Raw genomic sequence first — 15,597 nt, forward strand, 5'->3', positions numbered from 1 at the left:
TTCTAATAACTTGTGAATAAATGGGCAGGGGTCATGCATAGAGCGATAAATGTATGTTATTTCAGTGATCAAGGTAAAGCTGGGATCTTACCCTAAGAATATGGGATTTAAATTGAATTAAAATAAGAGCCATCCTTTCTTGTCAGGTCAGATCATTTTGAGGTCCTGGAATTGTTATTGGCTGTTTGTGTCCATGATGTTTGTGTAACTAGGTGTCATTGTAACAGGTCAAAAGTGTCTGTAAATGACTTGTGATAAGTGTCAGTTCTTTAAAAGTAAATGGTGTAAGTCATTTATAGTAAAGTAAACTTTGGACTAATGTGTAGTGGAGTTGAGAATGCTTTTGAAAAAAATGGTAAATTTATAGTAACTGCTGTTAACCTGTAAAATACTTCCAATAAAACTGCATCATTGGTGAAAATTTGCTCTGATCAGGCTGTTTTGATACTAAGTTTCATATTTAATATTGAAAGGAAATTTTCAAGTAGTTAAAATGTAGCAATATTGCACAATAAACTTTCATTATATTGTAGTAGGTTTTCTTCTTGTTCAGGGAGATCTCTTGTAACATTAAGTGGTTAATGTGTCTTTAAAAGTAACTTTTTGTTTTGTGTTCAGGGTCTTCCTGCTCAACCTTGCTATCTTGCCTCTCAGTGCCCTGATACATGTTTAAAAGATTGAACTTAATATAGCTGTCACGTAGAAGGCGTGTTTTTAATGCTGTAAATCCATGTAGTAGTCAGTAGCGTGTCCGTGATTTGTATTGGTCAGGGAGCAGTTTGAATTTTAAAAAGCCTGAAGATCCTGCTGAGCCCCAATCCCGGCCTCCCTCCCTCCCACTAATCTCCCATTCCTGTCTTTGTGCTGCCTGGTCCTGTGAGACACTGTTTGCAACAGGGCCTCAGGCCTACATGCATGGAGAGGAACCATTTACACTTTGATAAAGCAGCTTTTATTTTTAAACTTTATGAATTGCAGAGAGGGCTGCAAGTTGTCTCGAATTGTCCTGTCTCTGTGTGTAACTGAATTGCTGTTTTCTTTTGGGCCATAGAGTGTGTGGAGGCCGACGTAGCTTTAGTTTACAGGAAAGAAAGGACTGTACAAAAACAGTTGTTGTACTTGGGTAATTTTCATCATCAGGAAGCGACATTGGCCCTAGGGTTTCTCTCGTCATTTTTAAAAAACAAGTCTCTGGAACAAGCAAAAATTAGTTTCGGTTAGATGACTGCTAATGAACTTGTTTGATTTATACACTTTAATTTCAGTAATTTAAATTAAATAAGGCAATTGACTTGAAACATGCAAGATATGAGTAGGAATTGAGCTGCTATATAGTTCCTGTCAAGTTTCTCTTCTGACACTGTTTACTGCTTGTTTTTAAAATCCCCAAACATGCACGGTTCTGGATAAAAATCATATATATGAAAAATGAAAAACATGTTTATAAACAAATCTGTAAATTGCAGACTGTGTATTTGTGATTTTTTTTTTAATCTTATTTTTTTCCTCTCGGGATATGCAATGTGGTTAATTTTATCATGGGCTGCTTGGTGATATATTTTCTCAAACTCAAAAATATTTGAACATCTGGAAATTAAAAGTACTTACTGTACACACTTTACTGAGAGAAGTTAATATTTAGTTAACATTTTCAAAATGAAATTTTAAAAATTGTGGAAAACCAGAAGTATTTAATTTTCATGCCTATTTTCCCCTAAGCATAAGAAACTGTACTTCCATTTGTCAGAACAGCTAGGTGTCCAAAAAGAAAATTTCTTAAAAAATGGGAACAGTTTACTTAAATAACTGTTAAGCACATAACCTTTAAAAGTCAGACAGAAGTGATTTTTATTTATTAGTGTTAAAATAATCCTAGGTGTGTGAGTTGTAACTGAAAGAGAACAGAGAAAAACATTTTTCAGTTTATTTTGTACATTTCACAGCACTTTGTGTATGTTGTAGTTTGTTTTCCATGTGTAGTCACTTTGTTCCTCCTCCTATTTATGTGGGATTTTTACACAATTTGATTCCCACAAAAATTGGGAAAGATGTATTTCCTGAAGTTGCCTTTACATTTTTTTAAATAACCTGGGTTTCAGGATGAAGGTATATATTTAACTTTTAAACATTTTAAAAAGGTAACAACAATATACTTCTCTTATTTGTGAAAGTAAAACAGAACTCAGAATCATAAACCTGCCAGTACAATCAATTTTAGGCCCCAATCCTGCAGTTGGACACATGGAGTGACTCTTGCACTATGAGGAGCCCTGTTGACTTAATTGGCACTCTGGGATCTAACTGCAGCATCAAGGCCTTAGATTGTAATTTCTTTGGGTCAGGGACTGTATTTTTTGTATGTTTGATAATTAGGACAAGGCAGCCTTGATGCTGATTGAGCCCTCTGGATACTCTTGCACTTGTATACAAAATACTTTTGAAGAGTAATAGGTGAAAGAGATGCCAGTTAAACCAGGAAATGGTTTGAGCTAGGGATTGAAATAAGGTGTTCTATTGCAGTTTTCAGTGTCTAAAGCTGTTAAATGTGATGCTTTTATGTGCGCCAAACATATGTAGTAATACAAAAGTAATAATATTGATTTTATATTAAAATTTAGTTCATGAGAGCCATTCCAGAAACCAAAAACATTTTAGTGAAAAATCAGTAATTGCTTCAGAAAGAGAAACTAAATTGTGCAGCCTCAGTATCTAGAAGTAGAGAAGAAATTTCTTAAGTCTTGAAATTAAGAATTCAGGTAAATAGTCTGTTGCTAGAAAATATTTGTTGGACTATATACTCTTTGGGTGTGTGCACACATGTATTCAATACTTATGGATAGTCTCTGGTGTGATGACTTACGATTTAGGTTGGGGCTGGGGAAAGATTAGCCTGTATTAGAATAGCTGTTTTGTTTCTCAGCATATGATACCACAAAAACCAAACAAATAAAAAAACCCTGTTGCATTTAATGGGGGAAAGAACTGACTATTTTAATTTGGTACTGCTTCTTTTGAATCTTGCTTTTTCCATTTTTTAGAAAATTTCCTATTCGGGTTAGTTTCTGATTTGAATAATCATAAAAGTCCAATTACATGGAGACATCTTCAGGTCTATTGTTGATATGGATTCTCTGTGGAGACACTCTGCGTAAAAGATGACCTTTTTTTAATCACAGAGAAACCCTTTTAAAAATAATTTATTAAAGGACTGTAGTGAGGACTTACTGCTCCATTTATTTAAATTTGCATCTTTTTATTTCCTTTACAGTTATAGGCAGCATTTGCTTTAAGGGGCAAATCCAGAACCCCACCCCAAGTGGGTGCAAAGGGCCCTCTTATGTTGGAACTGGTGCAGGTCTACTTCACAAAGGTGAGAGAGTTGGGGGTGTAGACCTTGAGGGAGTTTGGCAGAGGCTATGCAGAACCTACAGTTCTCTTGCTTCCTGCCCCATTATCCACCCCAGAAAACCCTGGTAGCAGTGGAGAGGATTTTGGCCCAAATGTACATATAACATTAACAGGAACTTCAGTTGAATTAAATATAATCATTGATAGTGCACAGAGATAGAACTTGAAGATTACAATTCACTTGAGTGAAACTATAAAGAAAGGAACAATTCTTCAATATTCATTTCTTCCATGTTAAACTTGAAAGATTTTAATACAGTCTTTTTTTGCCTTCAATAAAAATAAATTCTAGAAATGTTTCATCATATTTCTATTAGTATTTAGTATTAGTATTAGCATATTAGTATTTGAAATAAATCAATGTTACCTGTTTCTCAGTGATAGAATTTTCCCCCTTGACAGCACTCTTTCATCCATAGGTCTCAAAGTGCTTTACAAATATGGGCAACTCTCTATAGTTTTTGCAAAATAGTATTGCTAGGAATTGATGTGAAACATTTTATTCAAACTCTAGTCCATATATATACATATCATGTACAAAAGCTGTTAAAAGAATAGTAAGAGTGCAAAGTAAAGGACTCAAAAATTAGGAAATGCCAGAATTAAAGTCGCAATGCAACCTTAATTCAGTCCCCTTGTGTATATGCAGTTATCGTTAGTTACATTATCACATACTGCTATTTTCCACAGGACCCAGGCCTCATTCAGTGCTCGGGATCGACAGTGCTCATTGACTAGCTACCTATTCATAATTTATTTTTATCATTATATGTGTGGCCCTATGGCTTATTTACCACGCACCATCCAAATTCTGCACTGAATACAGAATTATTAATTTCCTTATGGGATTTCTGTAGTGCTTACCATTGAAGTATCTGAGTGCTTCACAAATCTGAAAGAATTTATCCTCATTACAGTCCTGTGAGGTAATATGATATTATTATTTGTCTTGCCTCAATGCAGTCATATGGACTAGATGACCTGTTGAGGTCCCTTCAGCCCAACATTTCTATGCTTCTGTGATTACCCCCATTTTACAGATGGGGATTAAGGTCAAAATTGTAGAAAGTGTCCATAAATCTTGGATGTCCAGTTTATGATGCATAGGGCCTGATTTTTCTGAGTACTTAGTACTTCTGTAGTACTTAATATTTTCAAAGCACAGCTCCGTTTGACTTTACTTGCACATGTGAGTGCTAAGTGCTTCTGCAAATCAGGTTTAGGGTGTCCCAATGTTGGGCACCCAAAAAGTGATGAACACTCAATTAGTGGCCACCTATGAAAACTTTGGTTTAAGTGACTTGCCCAGCATCAAATAGGAACTCTGTAGCAGAAAGAAGGATGGAATCCAGTTCTTCAGGGTGGCATACTACTGCCTTAATGGTGAGACTATCCTTTCAGTTTCTACAGTTCTCTTCCTCATTAACTACAAACCTTCAACTTCTGCAGCAAGTGAGGCTAAGATCCTATTCAGACAACAGCCTAATTCATTCCCTGAGCACTATTTACCATGTGCACTGAATGAGGCAGGATCTTGTGGAGGGAAAATGTACGTGATCATGTAATTACTATGTCATACTGCACAAGGGGGCCAAATTACAATTGCATGGACAACCTTAATTCTGGCATTTCCTAACATTTGACTGCTTGGCTTTGCAATCTCAATTTTCCTCTAACATGGTTTTCATATGTAGGTTTAGGTTTTTAAAATAGCAAAATGAAAAAACAAATTCCATCATGTGGAACTGTATTAACCCTCCTCATGTGGGTCACTGGTAAGGTTGGTATTTTTAGATCTACAGGACAGACTTCTACCAGGTGAGCTTACAGAGTAACAGGTAGCAGTAGGAGGCTGTTGCCATACGTTGACCAGTGTACATATTTGCTAGACAGCAGAAGAATGCTGAGTCTCAGAAATTCTGGGTTACATTCTAAGATTCAAAGTGTCATCTAATGGTTACAAACTCTTGTAATCCCACCCCTGCTTGTATTCCTCACCCCCCCTGCATTTGAATTGCGTGGCTTCTGTATACTGCCTGTATGCCACCGGGGAAACATTGAGAGCACAGTAAAGTGCTGGGTGCCACAGAAGGCCTGACAAGTAGGAGGAGCAACTGAAGAAAAGACTTGTTTAGTTCCTGCACTGCTAAGCTGGAGGACGTCCAGCACAAACTGAATGTTTTTGATGCCAGACTCTTCACAAAATTCTAGTGAGCACATGTGAAGTAATTTTCAGAGACTTATAACTCAGCCAAATTTGGGAGGCTTTTTATAGGGACAGCAAAGAAGTACCTCTCTAACCCCGGGATGATCCCCGCCAAATGTCAAGACCCTGTTTCAAAGCATGGAGGTGCTATAGCTTCTCAGTAATACGGTTGTAAGGATTCTTCTTTTTTTTTTTAATATTGAGAACACACATTTTTCTCTCACCTAATTTTCAAAAACAGCTGAATTATTTTTCCAGAAACTTCAAAAAAATTAGCTCGAGGCATGCACCTGGCATGACAAATTTCAGCCCAAATGATTAAAGTTTGACAAAGTTATAAGTGAGCCGAAAACATGGTGTTTAAAGTAGTGTTAGCTAATCGTAACAATAGGTATTGCTGTTACCTCTGCCTCTAACTATGTGCAGACATCATTAATTCTGGCATTTCCTACCTTTTGAGTGCTTAAGTTTTCTACCTTTAATAACTTTTAATGTAGTTTTGTATATAATAAATATGAAATTATGATTTAATACACAAGTGGTTGAATATGTTGTTGACTACTATATTTTGGTGACTTGTTTGGATGTTGGTGCTTTGAAACATGATTAACTGTGTGTGTGTGAGAGAGATCTATCTATATATATCTATAGATCTCTCTCTCTCACACACACACACACACACACACACACACACACACACACACACACACACACACACACACACACACACACACAGTAAAAATGTATAAAAATACATTTGTTTGTGTGAATATAACATGTTCTCAAGTACTGCCACCTAAACAAGCTATCATGATGTAGTAAGCTAAACAAAATTAAGTCATGACCTCCACATAATACTAAGAGTCTGTTCCTGCCAACTTTCTCATGTGAGAAGCCTGTTGAAGTCAGTGGGGATACTTGTGAATAAAGACTAGTCATGTGTGTAAGGGTTTGCAGCAGTGGGCCCTTAATCTGTACTCTCAGGGTAGGTCTACACTTACCGGGTAGTTCGGCGGCGATAAGTCGAACCAGGAAGTGCTCGCCGTCGACTGCGGTACTCCAGCTAGATGAGAGGAGTACCGCGGAGTCGACGGGGGAGCCTGCCTGCCGCGTGTGGACCGAGGTAAGTTCGAACTAAGGTACTTCGAACTTCAGCTACGTTATTCATGTAGCTGAAGTTGCGTACCTTAGTTCGAATTAGGGGGTTAGTGTAGACCTGGCCTCAGAGTATCCAGTTAAAAAAATATCTGGAGCCTGGTTGGAAATACAGTGCTATGTGCTGAAATTAGCAATTTTAAATTTAATGATAAATAAATTGTATCACTGTTATAATTTAATTATAAGCAATACATGCTATAGTTTGTTTATAATGCTTTCAAACTGCTGCTCAAACAAGCCACCATAATATAGCAAGATAAAAAGCTCAATTTTCACATAATTAATGTTCAGACTCCAATTAGGAAAAATATATATAATCTATTGCCAGTGTGGAGGTAGTAACATTTAATATAAAAATGTAAAAACATGAATGTTCTATATTAATATATATTTAACATGTTTATTTTATGCCTGCCAAACACTTTTTCAAGACTTAAACTAAGCATACAGTGTCATGGGCATAAACCGGTTTTAAACCATACTTGGCAAGTGATTAGCCATAAGGTCTAGATCTTGTAATGAGATCTATGTGGATGGACCTTCTATGTCTTCATGGAGATCCACTGAAGTTGGAGGTCATCAGTTTGACCTCATTGTTGGATCTGGGGCCTAAATTTGAAGAGAGTGTTGGAGAGGAGAACAAATGGCTTTGCATTAAATTTTAAAATATGCTAATTTCACATGTGGAATAATTAGCTTTCAGAAGTGTTATAAGTATATATTTCATTAAAATATCTATTTGTATAACAAAATTAAAAGAATTCTGTTGGATTTAATATTAATATCTTCAAGCAGCCTAACTATGTCAGTTTAAGTAAAAATGATGAAAAGTGTAGTTCCTATGCTGTTGTTTTGTGGTTAGTAAAAATTAAAAGTATAAATGTGCAGTGACTAAAAAATGGCATGGGGTATTCATGTTTGTGTCAGTGATTTCTAGATCAGACATGCTCAGTTTTCAAATTTAAATAAAAGGCATTCTGATTTCAAATACTGCAAATTTAGCCTGGATTCTGATAGCCAATCTAGATTGGCTTTCTCTCATGTGCATCATTGTGACTGATAAAGATTCTGAAGGGCATATTAGGTTCTCAGTTTCACCCGTGTGGCTTCATTCTCAGATTATGCACTCAGAGATGCTTGTGAAAACTCCTTGCTTTCAGTAGGTTCACACAGGTGTACAGTAACTGACTGGAACACATACATCAACAAAATTGTTTACTAAAATGGAATAAAATCCTCTATGCAGTTTTAGCTGTATTCGCTTAGCAAGGCAAATGTGATTAAAATGCAGTAAAATATTTAGTCACCACATTCAGCTGTTGCAACTTTGAATACACAAAGGAACAGATCTGTTAAATAATTTTTTTTATGTAGTTACTTTATAGGCTAGACCTACACCCTTGAGGCCAATATGATCTTTAACTTGTCTGTGCTATTTATAGAATATTGTTACTAATGGGGTATCATGGTTAACTTTCTTGGAATTTGCCATAAACATTGTGTTAAAAAAATTGTTATACATTAGGGAAGTATGTTTTTCTCAGATTTAAATCTTTCTATGCATCATTGTAGAGTGATAAGAGGTAGAGGTAGCTTCCTGAAGGTTGGAATTTCTTCAGTATCATTTTCGGAGTACAAGTAGTTCATTAAGTTTACTAACTTTAATGCTGAAGCATTAAAGCTGAAAGAAAGTATAGTGGTACATTATTGTTACTGTATTTCTTTAACAAATCAATCAAATAATAGCTTATTATAGTTGGAAGAAATCTTACGTTCACTCTGGGAAAAGTTTGAAATAGGAGGAAATATATACTCCCATTACTTGTGCACTGAAAAGAATAGTAATTTACTGCAAAACTTGCCTCAAAATCTTGCCAAAGATACAAAGCCACCCACTTAATGTTATGCCCTACCAATTCACAGCACAAAAATGGCCCTGTACAGAATTTGCATGCTCTAAAGGAGGAGGTGTGGTTTGAAGAAACAAGAGTAGTCAGGGGAAAAGTTAAAGTACTTAGTAATGAGATCCTAAAAAATATAAAAGAATATAAGGAAACTGTAAGAGAGTGCTGTTCTATGTAGTATTAGCTTGCTATTATCAGAAATTTCTGTGGCTAAACCTAAATATCGTAGTGGTTGTCAAAGCATATAGACAGTGATGTGTACAACCTGTTGCTTAGGGGCCCACTTGTGGCCCTGTAGGCTCTAAATTGTGGCTCTCAGTGGCAACTGTGTTAAAAAAGAAAAATATTCAATTGAAATGTGATCCTTGGTTCATGCCCTGTTATTTTTAGTAGGAGATAGGAGGCACTGCCTCCCACTGATGTCCCAAGAACTGCTCTGATGTGACCCTTTCACCTGTTGCAATACAGGAGTGGGAAGTGATAGTAGCCCAAGCTGCTCTGTTACTAGAGAGCAGGACAGAAGCCTCAGCCTAGGTAAGTACTTAACAAAGGATGGCTTCCCTTCTCACGCAGCCACTCACTGCAGTCTTCAAAAGGGGAATAAGAGGAGACACTAAGAACCAGCAATCACTCAGTGCAGCTTGAGTCTCTGTCCAAGCCTTGGTGCAGGTTAGAGCAGTCTGGGACTGCTCCAGCTTGTGCTACATCAGCTGGCTGTGGTCCCCAAAGGACTATGTGCCAAATGCCCATACCGTTCTTTCTTACAGCTTCCAGCATTCCCCTGTGACATGGTCTGCTGGGAGGGAGGTGTAGGAGCAGGCTATACTAACTCCATGCATATTGGGGTTCCTACATACTAGAGGAATTCCAGCAGGGAACTAGCAGGTGGCTTCTTCTCCCTTTGTGTTCTGCCTGAGCAGCACAGGACTGACAGTTTGCCCCTAAATAGCCCTGTGACCTTTGTGAAATAACATTAGGCCCTCCAGCTGAAAAGATTGGACACCACTGATACATGCATTATCTGTAAAAGGTGGTGTGTGTGCATGGCTTTCATTTCAGACCAAGAGGGATGCAAAAAAGTTTTTTTGCATGTTTGTGTCCTGTTGCTCTCTTTTACAGATGCAGTAGCGCAGTGCTCTGTCTTTTCCCCACATGGTATGCTTTTTTGTGTGTGTGTGTGTGTGTTCTTCAGTGGATGTTTGTAGTCATGGTCACTGTCAATTATTTCAAAACTTATTTTTTCTCCCAACTGGATGGGATGATGCATCTGAGGTCCACCTTTTTAGTACATTTTTGAAACATCTCAATTTCTCCAGTTGTGGTTAAAAAAGTGTAAATGTCCCCTAGTTAAGAACAAAGCAGTAGAATTGTTGTAGAATACCTATGTTCCCAAATTGCTTAAATCATGTAAGACTGAATACTACTGTATATCTTTCACAATCTGATTATGTTGCAACACTAGATGAGAGTTCCTCCTTTTTTCCTACCAAGAATTCATACTTTAAATGTAAACATTGTTTTAAGCTATAGAATTAGTTCTACATACATGTTAAAACACATAATACAACAATATTGAACCAGGATTAATAATCACTACACTTCCTTTGGAAAGGATAAATTACTGTTACACCATTTGTATAGCTATAATTTTCAGCCTTTCTCTTATAAACTTGTGCTTGTTTGTAAACGTTTACTCTTAATTAAAACTTGGCATACGCATCTTTAGAAATTTTACATTTGCAGAAGTTCAATCAAAAAGTTTGTTACATTCTCACACTTGCATAATTAAACATTTCTGAAAGCTCTAAAGTGGCTCTTGGTCCTTGATGTAGGCAAACTATTTTGCCTTAAACAGGTATGTGCAGTACTTTTATATCGTGTTAAAAGTTGTTGTGCATGTGGGGTAATTTTCATTTCCTCTAAGTAGAATAGAACTTGTAAAATCCGATGGAGTCACTTATTCTTTTACAGAGTAGCAAAGAGTAGCATGAAAAAGAAACAGAAATCTAAATTAGTTATTCAAATTGGTGCCTCCTGAAAATGTGAAAGTCTCTTGGGCTTGATTTCTGGATTATTATTTTTTCTCAGAGTAATTAAGATATATAATACCTTGAATCAGAGGGGTAGCCGTGTTAGTCTGGATCTGTAAAAAGCAGCAGAGTGTCCTGTGGCACCTTCTAGATTAACAGATGTATTGGAGCATAAGCTTTCGTGGGTGAATACCCACTTCGTCAGACGCATGCGAAAGCTTATGCTCCAGTACATCTGTTAGTCTATAAGGTGCCACAGGACTCTTTGTTGCTTTTTATAATATCTTGAGTAATTTAGTCTGCAGTATATTTGGTGACTTTTTCTTTTTACTTGCATGGTGACTTTTGGCTGTTCCTAATGCTTTTGTAGCAGAAGGACTTGGCTCATGTTCACAATGGCCACACTTAGAACAGTGGTGCTACCTAGATCCTGTGGTAAAAAAGTGTGTTATAAATGTCTGGCTGCCATAAGGGCCAAGACTAGTTCCGTTCTCCATGAATATAAGGTATGGGATGATGTGAATCACTCTGCACAGCAACACACATGTGAGATAGGTGGAGCATCTCTGGATTGGGTTGGGGCAGGGCTGGGCAGATTCTATGTGCATCTTCCTAGACTGACCCTGTAGGCTGAAGTAGTCTTCAAGGAGCAGTTCTTTGACATTGGGAGAGAGGATTTCTTCTCTATCTGCCCAGTGCTGACCTGACCTAGCTACTCCGTCTGGGTGTTGGGACTGTGTCTCTGGTCCTAAGTCTTTATTCTGCTGGTTGTATTTTAGAAAATAAAATAGATTTTATAGCTGTATTTATAGAATGCACTTCATACTATTTGTTTAATCCAGCAAATAAAATATCCCCAAAGTTTGCATTTAAAAAGTTAAAATTGTAACCCCAAAAAAGCAAGGAAATTCATAAATATGTGAAAGGTAAAATATGCTCACTTTTACATTTAGAGAGTCTTAACTATTTTTAAATGTTTCACTAATTAACTCATGGCCAATATTTTAACATTCAAGATTATAGGACTTGTTCATATTAGTAGATCAGCATTACTTTTTATATTATCTGATTAGGGAAGCTGCACTAATAAAGTCATCCTTTCTTACAGGATTTAGCTCTGTAATATATATGAGCTAAGTGTCTGGTCAAAAGCAAATCCAATTCTTTACAGTGATACGTTCTGCCTATTGGGTGTGAGGACTCAGAACAAGAGATCCACGGTCTTCATATCTTGCACACAATATGTATAATATATACCAACTAAATTAGGTATACTAGTTCTTCTAGGTTAATTCCAATATAAATCTAAACCACACTTGCACACTAACTCTACTGATATCTTAATGTTCTCTGACATCAGTATGACATGGCTTGTTCACATTTTCTGTTCCCTCTGGCATGCAGAAAAATTCACTATCTTAAAACTGTAGCAGAACACTAACATTAAAAACTTGAATACAACAAAAGCCCACTTAAAGAACAGTATGTTATCATTGACAATGTTCTCTGTACATAGATATTTATTATATTTCAGAAAGAAGCAAACAATGACAAAAACAGTAACCGTCTTCTCTCCTGATGAGGATCATAAATTGTCTGTGGTTAAATCCGTTCTTGTTCTATTGGTGATATAATAGCTGGAACTTACCTTCATGACCATCATGCATTCACAATTTAAATGTACAGTGGCTATAATACAACACACTCCAAGATAAACTACTAGCCTATGGTCATCATAGCCTGTGTATTTCATAAGATAGCTGGGGTTGTGTATGTGTGTTAAGGTTTACCACCATGTATTTATCCTCCTAACATATCCTGATGCAGATGTCATAACACATATAGCATTTGAGGTTCAAATGCTCCAAAAGAAAGTCTGCAACAAACCTCTTTGTTGGTCATATTCTTCCCATAAGAAAAGCAAACATATTTATAAAATAAAAAATCCAAATAACTTACTGCACAGTTTGTTTTAAAGTCAAAAGTGATCTTAACTTACTAAATGATTACTCTTTGGTGCTCTTTTCGATGTACAAAATTTGGCAACTACATTTTCTCATTTTGCTTTGATAGCTAAAAGCTTCTTTACCAGTATAGATCTCCACCAGTATAATCTGAATTGTTTTTTAAACTGATATTGTTGAACAAAGGCAAAAGGCTGTGTGAACACTCTTAGCTAAGCTCACTTAGGAACAGGTTTAACTAAATTGAAATAAGCTACTTTTACACCAGAATGTGTGTTTCCATATAACCTTTTGCATCAGCTGAACTATCAGCTTAAATTCATGTGTTAAATTATACTGGTGCAACTTTCTTGAATAGGCATGCTTTTAATCTTGTAGTATTGAAAAAAATTATCAGCATAATTTGGACTCAGTTGTGGCTTTTAACATCATACCCACATTAAGTAGCATAGAGCCATATCATCATAGAGGGAACTCATGGAGGGCAGGGGGGAATGGATCTGTTGTTCTGTCCCTTAAGTTTAGCTCTGCATGCTGATGCAAAAGAAGGGTGACTGGGTTAGGAATGGCTGGACCTCTCCTCCCTTTTGGATGAATTGTGCTCAAGAGGTGCTGGATGGAGCAGTAACTGCACTCAAGGAATTGCAATTGTGCCATGGAACAAGTTGGAGAAGCCACTTGCACCATCCTCATCTTGCAAATCTATAATGGCCAGGCATAATCTGGCCTTTTATCTTTAAATGGGTCTGCTAGGTAACTGGAAGAAATTTAGTTTCCTGATGTTTGTCCTTTAGCATCTTCAAAACCTCTCCCCTGTATTTGACAGCATTACAGTATAGTCAGGTTATCAGGTAATATGTTAAAAAGTGCTTGAATGAATTAGGAGTCTAAACCCCATTGACTTTCAAAGTGCCTACGTCATTTTTGAAAATGGGTCTTAGGCTCCTAAGTCACTTAGGTGCTTTTGAACCTTTTACCATAGTCTTATTTTTCCACTTTAAAGTAATTTATATCACAGTTAACAGATGCAAAGCTTTCTGAATGTTTAATGATAGTATAGCAGACAACATTTTGTCATACGCCTTGTGCTGCAATATACATCTGATTTCGTTGGCTTTTGGAAAAGTAAGGTTTGACACGGGTATGTGGTTTTTAATGGTCTGGCTGGTTAGTTTGATTTAGTTTTAGCGATAGTGAATTTGATTTAGGTCCTATTTTGAAACTTTTATGGAACTTTTGTATGATGGTGTACAAGTGCTTAAAGCTGTTGTGTATATACACTCGTAAATTGAAATTAAGTGTGGCAGCTATCCATGTGTGAGAACTACTAAAACGAGACAATGGATGCAAAAAACTCTGCCAATCACCTATATATATATATATATATACACTTGCCTCTTGCCACATTTGATGCACTCTCTCTTCAGAAACCTCCCAAAACATTAATGTTCATAATCTACTTCCTGTTCAGCTCATCAGATTTGAGAACTTATTTCTTATTGTCACAGTCTATAATTAAACATGTCTAGGACTTGAAAAATCCAGTGCCATGAGTGAAGCAGATTTACACTGTCAGCTGCTACAGAATCTAATCTTACATTTGGGCTATAAACTTTTTTTAATGAAAGTTACCAAATATGAACAGAGTGTAAAATAATGCAGTGTCACCTTTTTGACCTGCCGAGAGCTACTCCAGTGCCTCTGCTACTTGTAGCTGTGCTTGGCAGTAGCAGAGTGCAGTTATCAAAACTGATCAGGTTTATAGTTACTATTCAGAATCCTATGGGCAGCAAATAAATTGTTAAGAACTGTCAATTGCTTGCTGCTGTTGTTGGGATGACCTGTGACCAGCAGCCAAAATAAGTACTGGACTTATCCAATGGAGAGAGGAGGAGACACAAAAGTGTGTGTGTGTTTTGGGGGTGAGGATGTTGGATTGAGTAACAGAAGCCTCATTTTTTCCTATACTTTTCACAACAACCAAGAAGCTGTGGAGGGGTGAGAAGAGGGAGAAAGTTCCTAGTCTCTTCAAAGAGCTTGAGGAGATAAAACTTCAAATTTATAAGGCATTTATTAGTCAAAGGCTGATTTTAAAAAAAAAGATAAAGTATCCAGGCAGGGTACATGGACAGCAGTCTGGAGAAATCCCAACACCTCTCACTCTTCATCAGTTGGTGCCAGGGGAGCTGGGTGTTTGATCAGTACGTTGCCCCAGATCTTGCTTACTGGAGCCCGTTCTCCCTGTTCTCCTGAAATCTGGATATTACACTTAGTCCTCCAGCTTCTAGATGAGTGGTACCTTTTTCCAGCCCTTAACATAATATAGTAGCTATAAGATGCTTTTTCAAATCCATTGCACATGCATCTGTTTTCATTTTCCCTGTCATTCCCTCTATCTTGTGACAGTCCCCTTTAGAGAGCTCTGAACAATGTTGAATCTTTTGACCTCCATAGCTATTATAACTTCTGCCTCGTAGGTGGCCCAAGAAATGTTAGGAGATAAAATCCACTGAATCCCATGGCTATCACAGCAGATTCCATTTCCTGTCTGTGACCTGGAAAAGTATTTCCTGTTTTTGGCATTCTTCTAGAACATACAACTTTGTTGCAGTTAGCTACTGTTAAAAATTACACAAGAAAAATCATTCAAGGCCTAATAGGGGAATTCTTGCAGAATAGACAAGCTGTATTTTTATAGGTATATTCTCTTAATTACTTGATATCCAATTACTTGATATTAGAAGTTACGTTGCACTTATATTTGGCAATGTTAATGTAAGAAAATGTATATTTTCTTACTGTAAAGACCATTAATATAGCTTTAGTGGGTTATATACATTTAAAAAAAACTTACATTTTTTTCTCAAAGTTAGCAACTCTGTTTGAAAAATAAGGGTTTAAATTGGGTTTGGATCATGGTAACATGC

The 15,597-nt window shown here is 36.8% G+C and overlaps 1 protein-coding gene across 1 annotated transcript in view; it reads left to right on the forward strand.

Moving 5' to 3' along the window:
• Positions 1-15,597, forward strand: part of NIPBL (NIPBL cohesin loading factor) — a 289,092-nt gene that overhangs the window by 867 nt on the left and 272,628 nt on the right. The window lies entirely within an intron of this gene.

Source organism: Emys orbicularis, chromosome 6 (assembly GCF_028017835.1).
Source record: "Emys orbicularis isolate rEmyOrb1 chromosome 6, rEmyOrb1.hap1, whole genome shotgun sequence".
Classification (NCBI taxonomy): domain Eukaryota; kingdom Metazoa; phylum Chordata; order Testudines; family Emydidae; genus Emys; species Emys orbicularis.